Source organism: Mustela nivalis (assembly GCF_964662115.1).
Source record: "Mustela nivalis genome assembly, chromosome: 3".
Classification (NCBI taxonomy): domain Eukaryota; kingdom Metazoa; phylum Chordata; class Mammalia; order Carnivora; family Mustelidae; genus Mustela; species Mustela nivalis.
In genome coordinates, this window is record NC_139022.1 from 110,981,521 (window position 1) to 111,007,680 (window position 26,160).

General features: G+C 47.9%; 1 protein-coding gene across 3 annotated transcripts in view; it reads right to left on the reverse strand.

The window, feature by feature from the left end:
* Positions 1 to 19,953, reverse strand: part of RAD50 (RAD50 double strand break repair protein) — a 182,454-nt gene extending 162,501 nt beyond the window's left edge. For 2 of the 3 annotated variants that reach the window (XM_082725634.1, XM_082725632.1), the window contains exon 1: positions 19,913 to 19,953. The gene's annotated coding sequence lies outside the window, so the exon portion shown is untranslated. The remainder of the gene's footprint in view (positions 1 to 19,912) is intronic. The other variant, XM_082725630.1, reaches the window with a different exon arrangement.
* Positions 19,954 to 26,160: the final 6,207 nt, after the last annotated feature.

Below are 26,160 nucleotides of genomic sequence, written 5' to 3' on the forward strand. Positions count from 1 at the left end.
ACACCCCAGCATTGTCTGCGGTAGAGGAAATGAGGTATGCCTGCCCTTGCAGTTTGATCAGCCCACCTTCCGTCCTCAGAATCTCGTCCTCTCTAGCCCAGCCGGCCGCCCCATGCCGTCCGGTACCCATAGGTCAAGGCCCCTTGGCAGCAGGCTCCGCGCCAGCCTCCCTACCTCAGTGATGCAGCTGGGTAGGGGTGAGAGGAGGCTGAGAATGAGGAAGTGGAAACCAAATACGAGGGCCACAGAGAAGTCCGGTTCACAGACCTCAATGTTTCAGCAGCATACTCCGTGGGAGAGGAACATGTGAGCTGCCTGAGCAGCAGCCCTAGAGGCGCCAAGCCCACAGGGGCAAGGTGGACTACCAAAGTGCACTTTGCCCTTGATTCCTGCACATAGGTCACTCCACGCAGCCTTCACTGTGTACCAACACTGTTAGGTACATGTAACCATCCCCGTGTCACAGATGAAGGCACTGAGGCACAGGGACACTGAATGGCAATAGAGTACAGCGGTTCATAGTGTGGGATCTGGTCCTGTGTAAATTGGGTTTAACTTGAGTCTTCCCTGCTTCCTGATGCAGTCTGGGGTCAGTTAGCTGGCTTCCTTTGGTCTTAGTGTCCCCACCTGTAAAATGGACTAACTGACTCACTGGGCTACTGAGTTAAGAGACGAGGTGAAGAAGGAGCTTTGCAGAGTGCTGGCACAGAGGAGGCATGAGTAGGACTCTGGAATGGGACTGGTGGAGTGCCTGAGACTGACAGCCGGCACATAAAGTGCGGCAGGGAGGGGGAAGGAACTGCTGCTCATCCTGGCAAGCGGGTACCAGGCCACCAAGCTGCGGGAGCTGATCCAGGGCTGTGTGTGCGAACGGTCAGTGAGGTGCTAGCAGGGTGCACTCTGAAACACAGGCATGCAGGCACCTTTGCCCAGAGCTTCCCACCTACCTGTGGTTGCTGATTTCTGGCACTGATTTGTGACAGGGAGCAGCTGGATCCCTGAGCACGTGGAAGCTTCAGCCCAGCTTCGGTGCCGGCCTCCAGCAAGCCACATTAGCAGGCGGCGCCGTGGCAGCCAATGGGCAGCAAAGCCTGTTGCTAGGGTCACTGGTGAACCTTATTTGGCGACATGAGGCTGACCCTGCATTCACCTCTTAGAACCCTGGGAAACGCCAACCACAGATGTGAAATGAACGTCTCCAAACCGCAACTGCATTTCCTTTGAGAAAAGATTCGCTCTCCTCTCCAGCCTGCCTCTCACGGGTTGGATGCCTCTTGTACAATCACTTGCAAGCTTGAGGGGGAAGCATCTGCTACAAACCGGTGCTGGGCAGAGAGAGGGCAGGGGCTACGGCCCCAGGGGCCCTGGACCCATCCAGGACAGCAAAGTTTTCTGTTCTTACCCTGGCGGCTGCCGACCCCTGCCCAGGCCTCTCTGCCCACACCCTGAAGACTTCCTGGCCCCACTTCCTGCAGCTTTGGGAAGCGGCTGGTATGAGGAAGACCCAGGGCACACAGAGAGGAAGTTGGCCTGCCTAGGCCCTCACCATCTGCACCAGCCGCACTGCTTTCGTGTAGCCTACAGCTCAAACGGTCGGCAGTTTCTGTTTTTCACCTCCCTTTTGTGCATCTCTAGTCTAACATTAATAAGGGAAACTGTTGCCCCACCCCAGACAAACATGGGAGAGAAGCTGTGCCTTCAGTATTTCCAAAACAATACTCTTTCCTCCTATTTGTACAACATCTTTGAGTCCAGAGGACCTATGCTCACATACGCCGTCTTGTTGGATCCTCGTAAGCCTGGCTAAGGTAATACTTAAGGATAACTGAGGCCTCACCATGTGTCAGGGACATGATGTAACTCATAGGATCCACTATCCTTGTTCCCACTTTACTGGAGAGAAAAAAAAAAAGGCAAAGGGATTCGGTAACCAGCTCAAGGTTACATAGCCTGTGAACGACAGAGCTGGGATTTTATCCCAGAGAGCTCAGTTCCAAAGTCCGCCCAATTATCTTCTGTTAATATTGCTTTTCAAAGCACACGCACAAGAACAGATCCCATTTGCAGGTGAGAAAGTGAGTCCGAGAAGGTGTGCGGCCTAAAGTCAGAAGGTGAAAGGGTGTGCGCGGCCTGAAGTCAGAGCTGCTGTCCCTGTCCACATCTGCTTCCCGAGGGCCGACCACCAGTGTCCTGCATTTGCCCCCAACCCCAACTCCTGACTCCCAGGCTAAAAGTGGCCTTTGTCTTCTGGGTAGCCTGGGGAGCCAAATGTCCCCGCCTATCCGGAAGACGCTCCAGAAGTCCATTTGCCAGGCCCTTCAGAGGAGGTGCCACAGGAGATGTCCTGTCCCTGCCCGCAGTGTCAGAAACCTCCTGCACATGCCAGGATAGTTAAGGCATTCCACAGACTGGGCTATGGGGACCTTGGGCAGCAGAGCTGGGGCATCTGTTCACAGCATCCTCAATTGATGGCACTCCAAGAGGCTGGGCTGGAGTGTGGTGCAGACCCTTCCCTGGAGCGCTGTCCTTTCCTTGGGCTCCTCAGGCTGCCCTCATGTATCGAGCACACCTTATTGGGCAACTCCAATGTGTCAGGCCCTATTCCAGGGCCACCGAGGACACAACAGACAAATTCCAGGCCTGGCAGAGTTTCGTTCAGGTGAGGGAGACAGACACTGGGCAAATAGTCATAAAGACAGCCGAAGAGCACCCCCCAGGATCATGACCTTAGCCAAAGGCAGCTGCCTAACCGACTGAACCCCAGGGGCCCCAGGATCTTAATCAAAGAAGAAGTGTGTGGGGCTGGGTATTAGGGCAGCCATTCCCTGAGGTGAGCAATGCAGAGAAACAGAGGGCTGGTGCGGAGTGGTTCTTGGCCCCCATCACACAGCCCTCCTCTCCCGCAGTTGGTCCCTTGAGGAAATCTGCTGCCAGGAAACCCTTTCTGCTGTTGTCGTCCCAGTTGCCCCTGGCCAGTGTCTTTGCTGGCAGCTGCTTTAGTGCTGGGAGAGACTATGGTTTTGCACCTCTGAGCCTCGGCTTCACTCAAGCACCTCCATTCCTCATCAGGGTCCTGTGTTGTGCAAGTGTGGGAGCCCTGGTAGGCCATGGGGGTGAAGGAAGCCGCTGGGGCAAGAAGCTGCTGGTATGACATGTTAGTTCTGAGAAACGGTTTTGGAATGAAACATTTTCAGATTAACCAAGAGCCAAGGTCCTTTCTAAAGCACCTCTGAACCGAGGTTTTCAATATAAATCATGGAATTACATTTTCCTAGTGAGGAAACACTAGACAGACTGAGGCCAACCGGCCAGCTCCCGGTGCTGGCGCTGCCCAGCCCGCAGGCTGCCCAGGCGGCGTGCGCTGGTTGCCCCGGGCTAGGCGGCTGCTTGAACGCCCGACCGCATTACCTACATGCTTCTCCCCCATCGGGGACTCTCCCTGTGGGAAAGAAACCCTGGCACTCAGGGTGGCGAGGCTGTGATTTCCAGTTTCATTTTCCAGTTTCCGTTTAGAAGCAGCTCCACTCCCCATGCTCCAGGGTACCACAGGGGAGTGAAGGCCGGCAAGAAAAGTGTTCCTGCCAGCACCTGTTCCCTGGGGCTGCCAGAGGGTAGGGACTGGCCGAGCCCCCTGCACAGGAGGTTGTTAAATTCAGGTTCCTGGCTGCCCAATCTCTGAGGTGGGAGGAAGTTTGGGCCCTTCAGTGGTTCTGATGGGGCATGGCGACCCTAGAGCATAGCTGAGGTGTGGTCCATTCCCTCCCCAAGGCTCTTCCTGTGGGGAACGCTTGTGAAACTTTGCTCAGCATCCCCCCCTTTCCCTAGCAGGTGTTGAACACATTCCAGATGACCGTTTTCTTGGACTAGAGGTCTACAAGAAGCCCAGCCTATGGTCTTCACATAAGTGTCTCTTTAAGATGTTACTTTGTGGGGCACCTGGGTGGCTTAGTGGGTTAAGCCTCTGCCTTCGGCTTGGGTCATGATCCCAGGGTCCTGGGATCAAGCTCCGCATCAGGCTCTCTGCTCAGCAGGGAGCCTGCTTCCCTCTTCTCTCTGCCTGCTTCTCTGCCTACTTGTGATCTCTGTCTATCAAATAAATAAATAAAATCTTAAAAAAAAAAGATGTTACCTTGTAATAGGCATTAATAGAAACGAAGCAAGCAAGAAAAAAAATCTATTGAGAGACTTTGGGGTCTTTCTTTCAGTTCTTTGTTCCATTTATTTGCAATTCATAGCCTGTTTAATTCCAAAAAGGCTGTAAGGACATTTATATCTGTTTTTTGTTTTGTTTTGTTTTTTGTTTTTTTTGCCCTGTGTCTGTGTCTGTATGTGTGTGTCTGTGTGGATGAGTGTATGTGAGGTGGGCCTTCTAATGTACCCTTGCCCTAGTTTGACCTTGGAGGGAACAGGTGGTGAGCTCTCTAAGCCTGGCAGATGTAGACCTTTCCTAATCTCTAGGGCAAATTTGTTCTTCGGTATTTCTAGTATCAGTTTTTGATAAATCATTAATCAAAGTTGCAATAAAAAGATAATCTTCTCAGGACGAGGCTGTAAAGATCCTGGTCGAAACCTTGAATAAACCCTTCCGTGGAAGCCTCAAAGCGAAGAGAGAAGAGTCTTACGTCTGTGGTTGGATTTGGAGGCAAAAGAAGTCACCATCGCTAATCAAGGGGTACAGACATGAACTTCAGTCACCTGAGTGGCTGGGGCCTCTTGCTTCATTTTTCACTGCTGATGAAGCTGGCCACGCCCTGGCTCCTAGACCAGGTGGCAGAGGTAGGGACGGAGGCTGTACCTGGGCCCAAATGTGGGAGCTTGGGGGCACATCCATAGGATGTGACAGTGTGATAAGGCTCTGGGGCCAGGCCAAGGACTGTGGAAGCAGGGCAACTACCACAGCCCACCCACTAGCCCACGTGGTGGAGGGAGCCCCTCTTCCTGAGAGCTTCATTCATTCCTGCTGACTTAGAGCTCTGCAGGGCATGGTGGTGCCTGGGATGGAGCAGGAGGGCCACTTCTCACGGGAGGAAGAGAGGAAGCAGTTGCTCCTCTGCAGGGCCCAGCCGGGGTCAGAGGCTATGGGGCCCTCACTCCTCTCACAGCTCCCTCACAGTGGAGAGGGAGGGTGTGCTCTTTGGGGTACGAGGTCACAGGCTCCTGGCAGACTGCAGAAGTCAGATCTACAGGCTAGAATCAACAGGGATAATGTGAGGTCCAGCACCAGGTCAAAGAAGCAAGACAACAAAGCAGACACGAGGACCCGGGCAAGTGCAGGCCAGACCAGCAGACTCAGGGGTTTAGTAGCTGGCAGCTTTTGCAGGACCTGCAACAAGTGCGTCGTATATGAAGCCAACATGCTCATATGGACCCATCTAAGATGTGTGGAATCTGAGAAAGGGTAGAGGCACTTACTGTTCTCTCCGACCCTTACCAACTCATGACTGGTCCCACTCTTGTACCGTGTTTTCAGGAACACAGAGGAAATGGGTATTTTCAGAGAACTGTCACCCTGGAGATGCAGGGGGGTGAAATTGGGTGTGAGAAATTATTCCAGGCTGATGACCAGACAGGGATAGACTTGTCCTGGGTGGCTCAAAGGGAGGAAACGGCGTCAACTGGAACAGTTGAGAGATACATGTGAGGAAGAGACTTCCCATAGGTTGAATGGGGTCTCCGAAGATAGAATAATACACACACACACTTTTTTTTTTTTTGGAGAGAGAGATATAGAAAGGAAAGAGATGAATAGAAACGTACACACCTCAGTTTTAATAGTGGCTATCTCTAGCTGGTAAGATTTAAATTTTTTCTCCTTGTGCTTACCAGTGGTTTCTAAAATGTTCATAATACACCCAAATTACTTTTTTTAAAAAATGCGGTAAAACACACACACATAAAATCTACCATTTTAACCATTTTTTTTTTTTAAGTTTTATTTACGGGGTACCAGAGTTGCTCAGTCAGTTAAGTGTCTGCCTTCAGCTCAGGTCATGATCTCAGGGTCCTGTGATCAAGCTGATGGTCAAACTGATGGTTGTCAGGCTCCTTGCTCAGTTGGGAGCCTGCCTGTCCCTCTCTCTTTGCCCCTTCCCCTGCTCGTTCACTCTCTCACAAATAAATAAATAAAATCTTTAAGAAGAAATACACACATACATAAAAAGTTTTATTTATTTAAATAATCTCCACACCCATAGTGGTGCTAGAACTCATAACCCCGGGATCAAGAGTCACACGCTCCTCCAACTGAGTCAGCCAGGTGCCCCATTTCAACCATTGTTAAGTGTGCAATTTAATGGTGATAAGCACATTCCCCTCGTCATGCAGCCACCACTACCATCCAGCTCCAAATTTTTTTTGTCGTCCTCAACATAAACACCAAACTCATTAAACTAATTCCCTCTTCCCCTCACCAGCAGCCACTGACTCCCATCATTTTACTTTCTATTTCTATGCATTTGACTACTCTAGCTACCTCATATAAATGAGGGACAATACAATATTTGTCCTTTTGTGTCTGGCTTATTTCATTTCTTAGCATAATATCTTCAAGGTTCATCCACACCAGATGAACCTATGTGGGAGAGTTTCATTCCTTTTTAAGACTGAATAATATTCCATTATGTGTATATGCTACATTTTGTTTATCTATTCATCTGTCAATGGACATTTGGATTGTTTTCACTTTTTGGCTATTGTGAATAATGCTTATATGAAAACAAGTATAAAAACACCTCTGAGTTCTTGCTTTCAATTTTTTGGGTATATATCTAGAATTGGAATTGCTGGATCATAGGTAATTCTGTTCAATTTTTTTTTCTGTCAAATATTCATCATGTAATAACTTTTAATGAACATTGGTTTTTTCTTAAATTTTTTATTTTTTATAAACGTATAATATATTTTTATCCTCGGGGTACAGGTATGTGAATTGCCAGGTTTACACACTTCACAGCACTCACCATAGCACATACCCTCCCCAATGTCCATAGCCCCACTCCCCTCTTTTAATCCCCCTCCCCCCAGCAAAACAAACCCTCAGTTTGTTTTGTGAGATTAAGAGTCACTTATGGTTTGTCTCCCTCCCAATCCTATCTTGTTTCATTGATTCTTCTCCTACCCCCTTAAGCCCCCATGTTGCATCTCCACTTCCTCATATCAGGGAGATCATATGATAGTTGTCTTTCTCCAATTGACTTATTTTGCTAAGCATGATACCCTCTAATTGAACATTAGTTTTGAACTGAGAAATTACACCAATATCATTCAAGTACTGATCAACTACAGCAGTTTTCTCAACCCTTTTGAGAGAAAGAAAATTGTGTCTAAGAAAAGAAAAACACATCACTATACACATTATTTACACACAAACAACTGTACACACTCATTATTTAGGGAACAATTTTCTAACTGAATTATGGTTAACCGAAAAAAATAACATTTTCAAAATGCTTTAGCAAATTGCTATCATCACTAAAACAAGTCAGGTGATTTTATTTAAGATAGAAGCATGACGGCAGAATAGATGTTAAATATTGAAATAGAAGCAGATAAATTTGTGATGTCTGAAAATTATTGATTAGAGATCATAACAATAGATCTAGGAAGTTCAGAATTTCCTAGACAGCCTAAGTTAATTCAAAGAAATGGACATGCCGATACTCTGAAAAATTCACCAATTCTGAGAGCAGGAATCAGGAATTATTTCTACCTTTTCTCCTGGTTTCTTATATTCTGCACCATTTTCTTGGTATTATCTTATAAGTTGTCATAGTTGAATAATAGCATGGATTTCTTTGTAACTTTCATTTAAAGAGCTCTTTCTATGTCACAGGCACTATTCTCAGAATGTTTAGTGTTTAGCATGTCTGTCTATGCTTGCTGCCTCCTTTTTCTGTTTAACTTTTTTAAAAAAGATTTTATTTATTTATTTGAGAGAGAGAGAAACAGTGAGTGAGAGAGCACTCTCTCAGGGGGAGAGGGAAAAGCAGGCTCACCACTGAGCAGGGAGCCTGATGTGGGACTTGATCCCAGGACCCTGGGATCATGACCTGAGCTGAAGGCAGATATTTAGCCAGTGGAGCCACGCTGACACCCCTCTATGTTTAATTTTTTTCAGGAAACACCATACAATTTTCTACAGCAACTACATCATTTTACATTCCCACCAGCAATGCACTGAGTTCTAATTTCTCCACATTCTTTCCCCTACTTGTTATTTTCTATTTTTTTGATAATAGCCATCCTAAAGGGTATGAAGTCGTATTTCATTATGGTTTTGATTTGCATTTCCCTAATCCAAATTACTTATTTTTAATCCAATTCTGTCTAAATCAAATCCTGAATCAAAGCCCTTGTCCTTTATTTCTTAATAATCTAGAACTTTCTCCCTTATTTCTCTCATCTATACTTATTCTTTGCATAATTTTATTCTTATAAATTGTGTAAAATGCACATAGCATAAATTTTACCCTCTTAACCATTTGTAAGTGTACCATTCAGTATTCTTAAGTAAATTCACATTGTTATGACCTAATCCAAATTACTTTCATCATGATAAAAAGAGACAAAAGTCTATTAAAATTAAAAAAAAAAAAAGGAAGCAAGCAAGCAAAGATTCTCAGCCCACAAAGATGTTCACACACATTAGCTGGGTCTTGGCAAGAGTTTACATTCATCTACTAAGTACCTCTGATGAGTGCTCTGGGCTCTATGCTGGGTGGGGGACTCAGGGGAGCACGATCTGGGTTCTGCTCTTGGATTTCATCCTCTGTGCAGAGCAGTTATAACCAAGACTGTTCTGGGCCGAAAGGGCCACCCTGTTGGGAGATGCAGTGTTGGGGAGGTGGTACAGAAGTGGTGACATGTGGGCTGAGCCTCAAAGGACACATGGACATTTGTAGGTGCTCATGTGCAGAGAGGACATGGGCGGTGTTATCAGGCTATGGCAGAACTTATCCCCACCGCCATTCCATGAGCTCTTGTTAATAATTAATGCCTGTCTTCCCTCCTCAGCTGGAAGCCTCATGAGAGCAGACCCAGGGGGACTTGTGTGTGAAGCCCAGCACAGGCAGGGGTCAAATGAATACCATGAATAAGTCCTGAGGAGGAGGAGGAGAGAGTAGCTCTCTCTTTCCAGACTTGGCTGGGAGAGGCAGACAGCATGGCTGGACTGTGTGGGGAAGCGGGGAGGGATGCATGACACAGACAGTTTGGCAGGAGCACATCAAACACCGCGCCATTGCAGCCAGTGGATGAGAGCGTGAAGGACCCAGGTTTGAGAGAACTGAAGGGCAAGATTGCTGGGAGGGGGCTCTGGTGAAAGGGGAGAGGCTGGGATGCACATTCAGGGGAAGGAGAGGGGTCTTTTTATGAGACTCAGATGGCCAAAGACAGAACATGTCAGTTGTTGGCAAGGATGTAAAGCAACTGGAACGCTCGCGATCTGCCACAGAGAGGCTTCTATCCGTTACCATGCCAGGCTGCAGGCTGCACCCTGGTCACTGGGTGATGCGGACTACCATTTGTGCCAATCAAGAGAACACTGACGTCTGTACTTAGACCACCAGACACAAAAAGTTCTGTGTCCAGAGCAATTTCCAAGATAGGCCTGAATCCACACAATGCAGCACAACAGGGAGTCCAGAGCTGATTCTGTGCTCATAGGTCTCCCGTATGTCAACTTAGCCCACCTGCCTCCATCGCATGTCACACCGCCGGCAGGACTTCGGTCAACGGAAGGTGGACTGTGCTCTTTTCAAAGAGCGTGTGGACGGGCACTGGCGAGGCTGTTGCCCTACTTCCCGAGCTCTGGACACCATGGTGAATTCCATCAGGGTGTTGGGATCCCCCTTGCCTAAGGGGCCTTTCTGCACACCCATCCTAGTACCCTGCTGGAGGTCTCATCCAGACTCACTGCACAAAGCTCCTCACCCACCAGATGTGGGGCACGTGTGCCAGCGGGGAACTCACAAAGGGTAGCTCTGCTTGACACTTGCACAGCTCTTGTTTGAGGGAAGGAAAATGCTGACTTGGTGTATGGCCCATATTTTTATTGCACTTTCTTTTCAAGTTGGAGGTTGTTGTCACTGAGTTACCAAATGCCATTGTACCCACTGTTGGGGAGCCAGAGATAGGTGCTCAGCAGTCCCCGGGGACAGAGTGCAGTCCTGAGTGGGGATGTGATGAGCGATGACACAGCATAGCAGTACAAAGCAGCATGCAACCAGAAGCCCCACTGCATGGTCTCCCTGAGTGCTGTACAAGCTCAGCAGGGTGAGGGGCTCACAGGGTGGGGTAGCCAGGGAAGGTCCTGGAGCGGGGCCCCGACAGTGAGGAGCAGAGGACAAAGGAGATCATTACAGGTGAGAGAAACAACAACAGGGACCTCTGTGCAAACGTGCAGAACTCAAGACCTGGCCAGTCTTGGACCCATGTGGGAGAGCCTCATTAGCTGCCCTTTAACCCAGGACAAAGGCCACAGATGGCAGGCCTCCCTCAGCCCCACCCAGGCCCTTGTAACACATGTTTTACTGTCCCTGGCTGACCACAACCCCCACACGAGCTGTGTCCTGTTCGTGTTGGCCCAGAAACTGGGAAGTACCTGGCATGTGGCCCCTCCACTTCCTCCACATGATTGCCTGGGGCTCTGGGGGGATCAGTAAGGAATCATTTTTGTGGTCAGGAAATGTCTGTGGCAGCTGTAGACACCACAGGCCCTCTCTGGGTCCTTCTGAAGTGGAGGCTACATTCCCAGAGAGTTGCAACTGCCTGAACTCCAGCTCCAATCACTTGCTTCTTCTAGGTAGGCCCATCTTGGTGGGGTAGGGGGTGTAAAGGTCACCATTCCCTAGGTTCCTGAAGTTCCCTCAGGTCCAAAATACTCTGAGTTCAAGGGCAGGATGTCGAGAAACAGAGTAGCAGATACTCAACTTGTGGTTTAGTTCAATGGTTTTCAACCTTGGCTGCACACAACAACCACCTAAGGAGCTTCTTAAAAATACTGATGTCCAAATACTTCAACAGACACTTTGCAAAGAGGGGATCTAAATGGCTAATAAACATAAGAAAAGGTGCTCAACTGTATTAGTCATCAGGGAAATGCAAATGAAAACCACACTGTGATATTACACACCCACCAGAAGGGCCAACATGAAAAAGATACAAAATACCAATTGCTTGGCAAAGATATGAAGCAACTGGCACTCTCACACATTGCTGGAGGGGTGCAGATGGGTATGGCCATTTTGGAAAATCATTGGCATAAGGTAGGAAAGTTGAACGCATTCATATCCATACCTGCCTTAGCAGTGCCACTTCTAAGTAGGCACCCAAGAGACATGCATACAAATGTGCTCCGAAAGACACCACTGGAATGCTCATTGGAGTAGTAGTCCTAACCCCAAGCCCCAAACAACAATCCAAATACCCAAATACCCAGCAACAGTGGTATCCATATGGCAGAATTCTCTATAGCAATGAGAACAGACTACAGCAACTATAAGCCACAGCTTGCATGAATCTCACACACACAGTGTTGAGCGAAAGAATCCAGACAAAACCCCTAATACCATATGATTCCCTTTATATAACACAGAGCTTGAAAACAGGCAAGACTCATTTCTACCATTAGAAGTGAGAATGGTGGTTACCTTTTGGAGCACCAGGGAACATTGGTGATGCTCTGCTTCTTGACCTGGACGCCAGTTACTTCGGCTAACTGAGTTCACTGAGTGAAAATTCATTGAGATTTACACCTTGGGTTTGTTGTGGCGGTGCTGATACCTGTATGTGATCCTTCAACACACACTTAGATTTTTTTTTTTAACCCAGATCAATTCAGTTGGTATCTTTGGAGTGAGAGTGAGGTCCAGGCATCAATATTTTTAAAATATCCTTGGTGACTGCAATGCCCTGCCAGGATTGAAAGCCACTGGTTTGGGCGCCTGGGTGGCTTAGTGGTTAAGCCGCTGCCTTCGGCTCAGGTCATGATCTCAGGGTCCTGGGATCGAGTCCCGCATCAGGCTCTCTGCTCAGCAGGGAGCCTGCTTCCTCCTCTCTCTCTCTCTCTGCCTGCCTCTCTGCCTACTTGTGATTTCTCTCTGTCAAATAAATAAATAAAATCTTTAAAAAAAAAAAAAAAAAAAAGAAAGCCACTGGTTTAATTTCTTGGGAGGAGGAGATCTGCTCAGGGGCTTCATGTGGTCCTGACCGAAGGCACTTCACAGCTGGGGTGCGACACTGGGTTGGGAAGAGGTCCATCTTGGCTGAGGTGAGCAAGCCTCGTGCATGGGCAGAGGAAGTATAGCCACACGCTGTTGCAATGTGTTTCTTCCCTGGCAGTGTCTGATGAAAGCTGGTTGCATCAGTATGTCATGGTGTGTGTGGCAGCGAGGTGGACCCCGCCCCCACCCCAGAGAGGTGGCTGGTCACATAGCCGCTGCAGGGCCATTTACAGAGATGAGGCAGCTAGGCTTGCCCAGGATATTACCCAGACCAGAGGCACTACTGAGGATGTGATGTTGGGGAGGGGACAGTGTTGGCCCCATGGATGTCTGTGTTTGTGGCTAACAGTCAACTCTGGGTTCCAGAGGATACCTAAACTCCCTGGCCTCTGGGTCCAGATTAGGAACTTGCAACATCTTGCTGAGGACTGCAGCGTGCTGGGTTCAAGTGCCCAGGCTGAGAATGTTCCTTCCTCTCCTTGTGGTTAGAGGCAGCCATCCCAGCAATGGCCACCTCTGGCATACTGTCGTCCACAATGGGCAGCTTGGACAAGAAAAGACAAGATATGGGCTTACAGCCTACACAGGAGCTCTGTCCTCCTGGGCCTCATCCCCCATGTGCACAGACCATGAACCTTCTGCTGTGGGAAGGACTCTGCTTCTCTCAGAAGCTTCCCCCAGCCCTCAGGGGCCCTCCACCATCCAGCTGCAGGCTGCCCCTTATGTCCATGTTCCTACATGGACTGCAGAATAGGAGTGAACAGGAAGGGGCCTGGGGCCTCTTGCAGCTCTCCTGGGTGGGACGCTGGGAGGGGGGTGGGGGGGACGGCTTGGCTGAGCTTCCTTGGCCAAGGGACACAGAGTGGCGTGGGCTGGAAGAGGACAAGCTAAACTGATAAAGGTTACATCGCTGGAAGGTAGCCAGGTTAGAAACAAATCTGTCTTCAACTGTCTAGTCTCCATTCCCCAAATTAAAAAAAAAAAAAAAAAAAAAAGAAATCCGTGGAAGTGAAAGAAGCATGAATAAGGAAGCTGGGGTGTAAAGACAGGAGTGTCTCTCCACTGAAGCTGCCACTCCCCATTTAACTGGCTTTTGTCTCCCCCCTGGGAAATGGGGGTGATGCCCCAGGCCTTTCCTCCCTGCCCAGGAGGGCTGAGGGTTTATGGCTCTGCCGGAGTAACCCATGGGACACTGTGCCCAGAGCTGTGCCTATGCTGTCCCTGGCTGGGGCCTCCCCGCCCATGTGCCATCTCACCTCCCTCATCTGTGAAACACCATGCAGCCAGCCCTGCCAGCCAGGGAGCCACTACCCCTTCCTGTCATTACCTTTACAAAGCACTGATGAAGTGTTTCCTCTTTGTGCTTCAGGAAATGGGTGGCCAAGAAGAGTACTTGATTCTACTTTTTCCCTAGAGGTATGTGTGCTTCAATGGACTGTACAAATCCAACCAAAAACTGAGGCCTGACCTGCCCAGGAGATCGAGGAGGCAAGAGAATCCAGACAGCGTTCCAGCAGGGGAGTCAAGCAGACTGATCTGGAGGTGGCTGAAGGACAGGTGGGCTCCGGGTGCTCCTCCTGGGTGTGAGATGTGACCAGGGCCTAGGCTGTGGGCCTGTCTGGGCTCCAAGTCATCCTCATCCAAGGAACAAGCTTCCCATTATTCCTCAAAGCAAAAGCATTAAGGAGGCCACTGAGCTGGAAACACACAAGCTTAGTGGGTCTCACCTAAGGCACTCCTCATGTCAGATATAGGGGAATCCAACCCAGACATGGCCTGGATGTCCCCCAAACCTACACTTCACCTTAGAGACCCAATAAGAATCTGTTGTTCAGGAAGATATTTCTTCATTTTCTGAAACTGTTGATGTTTTCCAGTCGGCCATATAATTTCTGAAAGTCACCATATACTCTCTCTCTCCTGGCTTCCTTTTATTGACAGGCTTATTTTCCTCCTCAAAATACTTTAGTGAGTCATATTCCCCTATATGGAGAAGTCACTAATCCAGTACCTTCTATTGTACATCATAGTTAAAAACTCGAAAGTGAATTTTTAAAAGCCCCTGTGTCGTCCTGAGATGTCACAAAGCTCATACAAAGAACTGGGAGGATCTCTCTCGGGGACTATTCTTGCTTTAGATGCAAATGAGAAAAAGTATCTGTATTGTCAGAGTCCCAGTGGGAAACAGATGCGCACTGCCCAGGTAACTGAGGAGAGCTTGTACACATCCACGGTGAGCAGGACTAAGGAGAAGGACAATGAGAAGAGAAGACCCCTAGAGTCAGCTACAGTGAGGGAGCTGTTACCTCCAACCTGAAGGGAGAGGTTAGTGGAACCTACACAGGGCTAGAGGAGAAGGCTGCTGTAGGCGTTGTGGCTTTAAAGTGAAGAACCCAGATCCTCCTGACCTGAGGCATAGCAAGGGAGGTAACTGGGGGGATAAAGGACCCTAAAGCACCCCACCATTATTCTCCAAGCCCCCCCAGGGGTCTTCAGTTGGCCAAATCCAACTGGAAGCAAGTACCATGGAGCCAGATTGAGGCAATCCACAAAAGTTGAATGCAGGAAGGAGTGAGGAAGGGTAGGCAGGAAATAGGTAGGAGCAAGGCCATGGCAGGGACACCCTGAAGAGTCATCTGGTTTAGTCACTCTGGAGGAATAGATTGAAAGTTCATGGCTGGGTGCCTGGGTGGCTCAATCAGTTAAGCCACTGCCTTTGGCTCGGGTCATCATCCCAGAGTCCCAGGATCGAGTCCCATATAGGTTTTCCCCTGCTCTGCAAGGAGCCTGCTTCTGCTTGCCACTCCCCCTGCTTCTGCGCTCTCTCTCTCTCTCACTGTCAAATAAATAAATAAAATCTTAAAAAGTAGTAGTAGAAGAAGAAGAAGAAGAAGAAGAAGAAGAAGAAGAAGAAAAGAAAGTTCATGTGCTATAATGTGGCACCCTCACCACAAATGAATGGGATGAGAGGCATTCCAAGACAGAGATGACCATGAAAAAAGGCTGAAGGGATTTTAGCAAAGTGATCCCAGTCCCCCTCATGCAGGGACAAATTGCTCTACTTAGCTTCATAATTCCAAGGTAAACATGAACATTCATAAAGATGACTCTGAATTACCAGCAAAGAGTTAAATGTGGTCACTGCATTGGAATTGTTGAGTCACTATATTGTACACCTGAAACTAATATTACACTGTATGTTAACTGACTGGGATTTAAATAAAAACTTAAAAAATAAATGAAAATAAATTTAAAAAAAGAAGAAAGAAAATGGTATCAGCCTTCAAGTGCAAAGGGAATGGTAAAGGAGACATGGGTGGATGAGATTTGAGGAGCCTCCAGGAAGAGAGAAAGCAGAGGGAGGAATGAGGGCTGGCCTGGAGGAAGCTAGTCTCCTAGGGCCCACAGACAGGGCTGCTGACAGGAGGCCAGCCCCTTCACCCCCAGGACCCTGGGATGAGCTCAGACCTCAGGGAAATTAGTCATGATGATGGTGGGAGTCAGACATAGGAGTCAGTGGGCTAAGGAACCAGGTAAATCCTTCTCGATCCTACTCCATGCTCTGCCTCATGGAGCAGGAGACTAAAGATTCTGAACATGAGAGATGGAGGCAGAGGAGATGGCAGATGAACACAAGGATGCAAATGGGTGATGAGGACAAAGTCTGAAGACTGAACAGTGAGCTTCAAGGCCTCCACGCCTCACATCTCACCCTGCCCCAGGCATATAACACCCTGTTCTTGGAGTGGGGTGAATTTAAAACATAGCTGCAAATTTTTTTCCGACACATCTTCCATTGAGAAGTGGGTATCAATCAGTCCCTTCCCCTGAATCTGGGGAGGGCCTTGTGACTGCAGTGGTAAGTGACTGCATGTGAAGCCATGTGACTGCTAAGACCAGGCCATAAAAGGCCATGCAAGTCCTCACATTGCTTGCTGGAGCATTCACACCAGAGCTCAGAGCTACCATGTAAGAGATCTAGCTACTAGGCTGGATGCTAGAGATGCCATGGGCAGCCTCTCTGGTCACCAGTCGCAGCTGAGCCCAGCCATCCCTGGGATAGCCCAGCTATCCCTGCCAAGTGGAGAACCATCTGGAAAGTGTATCCTTCAGCTTCAGCTGTTCCAAATCCGAGTGACTCAAGCCTTTGGTCATTTCAGTCACCTGGGCTCCAGACATTGTGGAGCTGTGCCTTTTCTGAATTCCTGACTTGTAGAAGAATGAAATGGCTGTTGTTTATGCTGCTAAGTTCTGGAGTGGCTTGTTATGCAGTCATAAGTAATGGGAACAAAGAGTCAGAATGCTTCTCTGGAGAAGTGGAATGGCTTAAGTAGTGGTTCTCAATGGGGTGATCTTGCCCCCCAGGGGACATTTGGCAATGTTTATAGACATTTTTCGTTATCACAAGTCTAGAAAAGGCATCTGGGGCTTCAGTGATACTGCTAAGCATTCTGTAGTGCACAAGAGCCCCTGACAACAAGGAATTATTTGTACTAAAATATCGATAGCTCCAAGGTTAAGAAACCTAGCTCTAGAGAACAGAGCCTGACATTTAGAGGCTTGTTAATGAAAAGACCAGCTTGCTCCCTATAGCAAAGCCCCAGCTGATACATTGTCCCCAAACATACAGTTTAATTCAGATTTTTATTGCTCCATTCATTAATAAGTATCAACAGACAGGCAGGACATCTGACATTTGAGGAATACCTCCAACATGAAAGAGAGAAAACAAACATGCAAAAAGCAGCTAGGTAGAAACAAAGATAATAAAGAGAACAGAAGAAAATAAAAACAAAACAAATAGAAGAAAAATAAACAATGCCTTCATAGAGGTAAGAGATCAAGAGTATATCCATAAAACAAAAATGCAATTATGAAAAAAGGCACAGAAGATAAGAATGAATAACTGTATGTTAAAAATATGAAAGCCGTGGGGGCACCTGGGTGGCTCAGTGGGTTAAAAGCCTCTGCCTTCGGCTCAGGTCATGATCTCAGGTCCTGGGATCGAGTCCCGCATTGGGCTCTCTGCTTAGCGGGGAGTCTGCTTTCCTTCCTCTCTCTCTGCCTACCTCTCTGCCTACTTGTGATCGCTGTCAAATAAACAAATAAAATCTTTAAAAAAAATATGAAAGCCGAAATTAAAACATCAGCAGCAAGGTTGGAGGATAAAGTCAAGTAAAGTTGCCCAAGAAAGGAGACCCAAGGGCAAAGGGCAGAGAAATAGAGAAAATATAAGAAAATCAGAAGAGTAAATCCAGTAGGTCCAACAGGTAAAATAGAAGCGAGAAAATTATCAAAGATACAAGACTTTTCCCCCACACAACACACTACTTAGCTCAGCAGTGAAGAATACCGCTACATTCACTACTGAGTTAACCAAAAATCATGTTATATTCTTACTGGGAGATGGGGGAGAACTGGAAATGACTTTGTAGGAAGCTCAATTCTTATCTCCCACAAGTCAACAGATGTCTTAAATTGGTGAATCAAGAAATAACAGTATAAGCAGAAATAGAAACTAACGAAAGAGTTGAAAGAGGCTATCTCTAGAGAGAGCAGGACTGAGGAAGCTAAGGGAGAAGGTTTTTATTCCCAGCCTCTCTGTACTGTTGATACAGAAACCATATGCCTGCATTATTTTGATCAACATGATAAAACAGAAATGAATTAAAAATGAGTACAATGAAAAATTGCAATGCAATGGGATTAAGTTTGGTTATTTGGAGAAGTCACTTGCATGGATGAGCCATGCCCCGAGAATGCTGAATAAATTGGCACCTCCTTAACGTGGAAAAGTTTCTCCCAATCTCACTGGCCAGTGAAGGCTGTTGGTGCCTGGGGATGGGGGTGGAGCCCACACAGCAACCCAGGGGCAGTCACCAGTCACTGGCTCCCCTTCCCAGAAGGTTGTATTGACTGGGGAGATCCTGCTCTTGAGTGTGGATCTGGCCAGGGAGCCAAAGAAGAGAGGAGCAAGTCATTCTTTGAGGAACTCCCTAGGACTTCCTGCCTCTCCTGCTCTGGGCCTGGACAAGATGCTGGGTTTCTGAAGGCCCAGGGCCCCTCCATTGATATGCTCTGCTGCCGGAGCTCGTTGCACACACTCATCGCCATCTCATGGGACAGATGGGCCTTGAGTCACCGTATCTCCTGCCAGGAGAGCCCCAGAAGCTCCCCAGGAGGGGCCAGAGTGGGGGACATGCCTATAGCAGCTTGAGCTGCTGAAGTGCATCTCCTTGGGCACCAGCCCTCAGGCCCAACAGTCCTTCCAGTTCTTTCCTTTACCCACTGCCCTTCTTCCTAATCCTCCCTCCTACCTCAACTCACCCAGGCTGCACAGCTGGCTTGCCTGACAAATGCATGGCAGGTGTTTTTTTTTTTTAACCTTTTCAATTGTTACTTCCTTTTAAAAATAACACCATCATTAAATAAGTAACATTTATTCCATGCACAAAAATAAAACCACTACTTGACTATGAATTTCCAGAACATTTCCAGGCTTATACACAAGTAGAAATACTACTGGTTCACACCTCATCTGGGTGCCCACCTGCTGAGCACTCAACACAGGCTGGACTCTGTGCCCAGGCCTTTAGATGTGTTAATCCCACCCAATTCTTACAACTCTGCAAGACCTGTGTTATTATGCCCATTCTACTGGAAAGAAGTAGAAACTTAGGGAGATCAAATCACCTGCCTGAGCGCTCACATGTGTTAAAAGAGACTGACCTGGATTTCAGCCCTCCAGCCTGTTTCCCAAGCCACTCGCTTTGCATGTTTGCTGAGTTTTTTACATTTCCTTTTTTTGTTGTTGTTGTTCCTTAACTTAGCAATATATGCAAACATCTTTCTTGCCATTAAGTATACACCTAGGTCATTCTGCTGTGTGACATGCCCTTGTGTGGATGTGCCAGATTTTAAAGGACCAATTCCTTTTTCTTAGGCTTTCCAATTCTTTTCCTTTCTTTTCTCTTTCCTTTTCTTTTCTCTTTCCTTCCTTCCTCTCTCTCACTCCTTCTTATAAAAACAATGCAGTGACAAATTATCTTTGTACACACATCTTTGCATAACTGTGATTATTTTCCTAGGATAAATTCCAGAAAGTGGAATTGCTTGGTCCAATGCTGGACACATTTTTAACACTATGTACATTGGTACACAATTCCCCACAGCCATTATTTACTGAGTGTTTTCACTCTTTAAAATTTGGACTGTGGTTTAACCCAGAATCAGAGAACCCCTATGCAGGAAGCATCCTATATTTCTCTAAATTTACACCCAAACCATCCTTGCTTAAAAAAAAAAGAAAGCATGCCCAGGACACCCTGACTTCAGCAGGCCTGGCAGAAAAGCAAGGGGTGAAAGAGAAAGGCCTGGAGGGAGGCCAGGGAGGCAGAGCAGGAGAGCCAGGCTATGGGCACAGCCCACTGGCTTGGGGGAGGCTGCCCTGTCTTCCCAAGGGGAGCACAATCTTCTTGGGTCTGAGACCTTGCAGCCACCGCTGATGATCCACTGTTAAATACTGAGCTGTCCTCACTGTCCCAGCACCCACACTCTATCCAGGAAGTCAAGACGAGTCCTCTGGACCTTCGCTTCATCCAGCTGCCAACACTTTCAACATCCTTGGATACCTTCCAAGGCCTTGTAAGTTTGGAAGTCCCAAACTAGACACAGTCTTATTGTTCTCTTACCTTGTTGTTGTCTTCCTCCAAAAGGCTACAAACTCTGGCACCTAGAGAAGAAAAGGAAAGTAAGTGATTGAGACAGAGTCCCGAGGGCAGGCCTTGGGGCAAAAAAAGGCCTGGATGGAAGAGAACTGGGACCCCTTTCATCTGTGGTGACTTTTTAGAAGCCACCGAGGTGTGAGCTGGCTGCATGCTGGCCCACACCAGACTTCCACACATGGACGTTCTCCACTGGGGGCATTTCTTTCTCATTTGGTCTCTTGATGCTCCTATGCTGGCAGGAACTCCAGGGCTCTTTCCACCATGTCTCAAGGCCTTTAAAAAAAATTTTTTTTAAAAACATTTAATTTATTTATTTGACAGACGGAAATCACAAGTAGGCAGAGAGAGAGGAAGGGAAGCAGGCTCCTTGCTGAGCAGAGAGCCCAATGCAGGGCAGGATCCCAGGACCCTGGGATCATGACCTGAGCTGAAGGCAGAGGCTTTAACCCACTGAGCCACCCAGGGGCCCCTCAAGGCCTTTTATAAACAGAAAATCATCCTTTCATGTATTTTGAGTCATAGAGCCATTCATCAGGCATTTACTGAGCACCAGCTATATGCCAGGCACTGCCCTCAGGCTCTGGAGATACAGAAGTAGACAAAAGAGACAAATACCCTGCCTTTGTGGAGCTTGCATTCTATGAGGCAAGACCAACAATGGGAGAAGGAAATAAAATACAGTATATAGTATTCAGAAGAGGAAAGTGTTCTGGAGGGAAAAGCAAACAGGAGAAAGTCAAGGGAGTGTTGGAGCAGGTGGGCAGGAGTAATGAAACTCTAAATAGTATGGCCAGGGAAAGTGAATTATGAATAAAGACCTGAAAGAAATAAAAGTCTGAACCCTGACATTTAATAGGGAAGAAACTTTCCAGTTGGAGGGAACATAATACCATGTGCAAAGGCCCAGAGGTGAGAGGCTGTTTGACATGGTAAAGATCATTGGGAAGGGTGGTGGGGCCAGACCAGAGCAGGGTGAGTGAAGGGGAGGTAAGATAGGGGATCAGAGAGGCAGTGAGGTTCTGAACATGCAGGGCACAAAAAGAAGGCCCTTGGATGAAATTGAGCTTTGACTCAGATGGGAGCCACTGGACAGTTTTACACAGAAAAGTGACATGATGTGACTCACATCTTAACAATATCACTCTGAGGGCGCCTGGGTGGCTCAGTTGGTTAAGCATCTGACACTCTTGATTTCGGCTCAGGTCATGATTTCAGGGTCATGAGATCACCCTTGCACTGGGCTTCACGCTGGGCATGCAGCCTGCTTAAGATTCTCTCTCTCCCTCTCTCTCTCCTCCCACTTCTTAAAAACAAAACAAAACAAAAGCCCCCCCCCCAATTCACTCAGGACACTATGTTGAGAATAAATTGGGGAGCACAGGTAGAACCAGTTAGGAGGCTACTACAGAAATTCTGGCAAGAGATGACAGTGGCTTGGACTACAGAGGCAGCATGGAGGTACAGACATGTGGTCAGATTCTAGAAAGGAGAGCCAACAGGATCACCGATGGATTAGAGGTGAGTTTGAAATAAAGAATTCTTAGAACTCGAATTGCTACTATCTGGCTTGCATTGTGCTGGTGGAGCCTGTTGGAGGGGGGAGATAAGGAACTTAGTTTTGGAGATGTTACGTAGGAGATGCCTTTTAGAGACTCACATGGAGAGATCTGTAGGCAGGTGGATATGCGAATTCAGGGGAGAGGTCTAGACTAGCCATGAAGATTTGCAAGTGCTCAGAGTGTGGCTCTTTAAAGCAGTGACACAGGGTAAGGCCACCAAGGGGGTGACTGTCAACAGGGAAACTCTAAGGACTGAGGGACAGTAAAGGAGACCAAGAAGGAGTACAATAGGAGGAAAACCAGGAAAAAGGGGTTCAAGGAGGATGGCCAAATCCACTGTGATAGGTCATGTCATGTGAGGACAAAGAACTTGTCTGGATTTGGCAACTTAGAGTCCCAGGTGATATTGGTCAAGGGCAGATTCAGTGGAAGGGCTGGGATGACAACCTGACTGCAACAGGTTCAAAAGAGAAGAGCTGAAGTCACCAGCCTATAGGCAAAGTGAGATGGCGGCCGCAGGAGCCCTGGGAACCCTGGGAGCGAAGGGGGAAAAAGTGATCAGACGAATTGCTTCCACCTGTACTTCACACCAAGCTGGCATTTCCACAGCCTATTTCAGTGGCAGCCGTAGTTACCAAGCTGGACCAGGTTCTGCAGGTTGCTGACCTTCAGCCAGCCTCTGTCCCCATAAGCCAGATATCTGCCTATTTCTAGACTCTCATGAAGGAGTTCCCACTTTTCTCACTGGCCCCTGTCGCTTTAGGATCAATGCCCAGAGCTTGGGGCTGCTGAGTTTGTCCTCTGATGCTTACAAACCAGGATCTCATTTGGGCCGCTTTTCCTGATGGGAAGTGAGAGGGAACAGAAGAGGTAATAGAGCCTGACTTGTGGAGGAAGCGATCGTCCTGGGGAGACAGATGCCAACAAATGCAGCAAAGCCAACCAATGAGATGGGGTGAGAGGAAGCTTTGGGGTCGGGTGGCCTGTCTGGGCGTGGTGTTTGTGCTAGGCTAGTTCTCCGCATGCTGGCCCCTGACCCACTACTTTTCGGCATCCAAATATCCCAGAGCTGGCCAGGGCCTGCGGTTATCTAAGTACAGGGCCAAAAGGAGACATTCTTTTCCTCTTCTCTCTTTAATATATATCATGGGATTTTCTCTCTGTGGTTACGAAAAACGTGCATTTTCACTGAAGGATTGGAAAATGCGGAAAAGATGAGGAAAAAAATCACTTACAATTCTACTACCCAGAGAGGACTACTGCTCATACTTGGTATACATCCTTGGAGACATTTTTCTCTGCATATACACAGAGTTTTTAAAAATCAGATCAGGTTGGGACACCTGGGTGGCTTAGTCAGTTGAGCACCGACTCTTGATTTCAGCTCAGGTCATGATCTCAGGGTCAAGATCCAGCCTTGGTGGGGTTAGGGTTGGGGGTCCGGGGTCTGTACTCAGTGGGCAGTCTGCTTCTCTCCCTCCGACCCTCCCCACACTTGAACACGAGCTCTCTCAAATAAATAAATAAATAAATAAATCTTTTTTAAAAAAGCAAGATTGGGTTATCCATTTTTCTGTGTACACTTAAAAAAAAACACAAGATTTTGTTTATTTATTTGATGGAGAGAGATCACAAGTAGGCAGGCAGAAGAGAGAGGGGGAAGCAGGCTCCCCACTGAGTGGAGAGCCTGATGGAGGGCTCAATCCCAGGACCCTGAGATTATGACCCAAGCCGAAGGCAGAGGCTTAAACCCACTAAGCCACCCAGGTGCCCCTGTGTACACTGTTTTAGTTATGAATTTTGACTAAACCTATTATAAGCACCATTCTAATGCCATTAATTTTCTTCCACGTGCCAATTTTAATGTCTGCACAGTATTCTACTTAATGCATGTTTTTACCATAATTCATTTAATCCTCGAACATTGGCCATTTAGATTGTTTCCAAGTGACTGCCACTAGGAGTAAACTGCATCTTTTTTTCTTAGTGGGGTAGGTTTGCAAATCCCTGATTGTCTTCTTGGGTTGAGGAAACCAACATCACTGCCCAGTGGGAGTGTCATGGGTCTCATGGCAACAAGAAGCAGCCTGAAGCCCAGAACAGTGGAATAGCAGAGCTGAGCCTTTTACTAGGGAGCCAGAATCCACTCAGATGCCAGAGGCTGACTTTATCCTCAGATACACCCTGGTCTGGAGTTTTCCTCCCTCAGATGGTCTAAACACTAGGGAAACAATAGGCCCCACTCTTAAACCCAGTGAAATCCAAAGGGATTCCCTACCTTAGCCAGGAAGAAGGTGTCTCCCTCTGAGGGAAGCATACAGAGCCCCCCATCTTCCTTTGAATCCCCCTTGGGGAAGCTCCCCCTTTCCATCCCTCCCTAGGGATCCAGGTAGTCAGGCATTCAGTCTTTTTGGGGGGCAGTGCTGACAGGAAGGGCCTGGGACACAGAAAGTTCTACAGAAATGTCAGCTCCTCTCCTATCTCCGACCCAGCCTTGCTTTGGAATCTCCAAATTCCCCAGAAGGGCTGGCAGGAGCAGTCTGTGCCCCCAATGAGAGGAGTGTCCTGGGGAGCGGTGAGTTCTGGGGTGAGGTGGGAAAAGCACAAGCCCAGGAGGCCACCAGACCTGAGTTTGAGTCCCAGCTCTGGCACATTCCAGTTTCATTTTGGGCAAGTGACTTCACCTATAGAATGCAAGCTCTAGAAGCGAGGACTTGGGTCTGTTTTGTGTACTGTTATACAGGCAACATTTAGCGTGATGCTCAGTTAATACTATGCCAAGGCAATGCATGATCCTTTCTAACCTTCAGTTTGCTTATCTATAAAATGGGGATTATAAAACCTATTTCACAGGCTTATTGTGAGGACTAAATAAAACATGGGTAAAATGCTTAACAGAGTGTCTGGTGTTTAACAAGTGCCAGTCCAAAGCCCTGGAAAGTTGCTTCCATGCCCCACACCTCATGATAGCTCTGCAGGTCCCCCTTATTAGATAGAATTAGTTTGCCTCCACTCTGCTCACTCTTTGCACCCCAAACAAGCCTCTGGTCTGATACAGATCACACAGTGAGTGTGCTTGTCCAACTCCCTTGTTAGGCTTTAAGGCGGTTTAAGGACAAGAATTTTGCTTCTGTACCCTCTGTGCCTCTGAACAATACTATGAAGTAAACAAGGTCATTATCACCATTCTACAGATAAAGGAAACTAAGGTTCAGAAAGGTTAGGTGCTTTGCCCTAGTCACAGCAACGGAGCTGCAGAGCAAGATCTAAATCTGCTTCTGATCTCTGGGTCCCTGTTCTATTGTAAGTGATTCTCTTGCACATGGGATTAGGGGAGGGGACATGCGGGTGACGGTGAGGAGGAAGCAAGCCAGTTTCCAGGTCCCTAAGGAATAAGGGAGGCAGGACTCCAACAAAAAGGAGGTCCTCGGGAAGTCAGCAGGCACTGACAGTCACCTGAGCCCGTCTCATCTTCCTGTGGATAATCATGTATGCAGCAGCTGTAATCCCCAGAGACCTGCGATTTGATTGGTTTGGGCCAGGCTGATGCAAAGGCAGGGGTCCCTGGGCTCCCTTGGTCAATGTGGAGCCCAACCAGCAAGGAGACTTGGGTTTCCCCAGCCCAGAGCTGATGGTTATGTCCTCAGCATCATGGGGAATGGCTGGAGGGCACCTGGTCAGAATTGCCCTATCCCCAGGTATGGGTCAGGAAGGGCTCTCCACCAGACCAAAAGCATCTTGATTTACTCATCTCTGTGACTCCAGGATTCTGGTGAATGGTGACAGCCCCCAGTCTCTAGGGCTGGGGAGTGCTGGAAGCTAGACCCAGACCAGGCATGTGAAAGGAGGGAACAAGAGACCAGGAAGAAGAGTTTTTAAAGATTTTATTTATTTATTTGAGAGAGAGGGAGAGAGAGTGCACCTGGGAGTGCCCACATGGGGTGGGGGGAGAGCAGAGGGAGAGGTAGACTCCCCGGTGAGCAGGGAGCTGGATATGGGGATCAATCCCAAGATCTCAGTATCATGACCTGAGCTGAAGGCAAACGCTTAACCAACTGGGTCACCCAGGCACCCCTGTGAAGAACGGTTTTTAATGACCAGGAATGGCCTCTGTCTCCTTCCCCACTATTAAATCGGGTGTTTCTGGAGAGCAGGTCTATGGCTGATTCATCTGTGTTTCTACCACAACCAGTAGATTTCTTGACAGAAAGTTGGTACTCAGTGTAACTTATTGGAGGTATAACTGGAAGCCAGCACCCAGGACGACAGATGGCATCTGCTTTTTGTACCTGGGTCATCCAGGAAATGGCCTGTCTGGCTGGTCCAGTGTCCCAACCAGGACAATCCGGGGAGGGGCAGGGACTCTTCACCTGAGGCATTCAGAGTTGACCTCCCTCCCCAAGCCCCACCCAAGTGACTAACTCACCCTTAGCCAAGGAGAGACCTTTTGGGAGAAACCTCCAGGATCCATGCGTCCCTCTGGTGATAGAAATGGACTGGGTGTGTGGTGTAACACCTTTGTCCCTGGGAACCTGGGAGGGCTGTGGGCCACTAGAAAGAGAAATCTAGAGCAGTTTTCTCTTTATTAAGAGTAAAACTGCTGCTTTTGCCTGAAAGGTCAGATCAGCAGATTGCTTTTCCATTGGCCGTCCC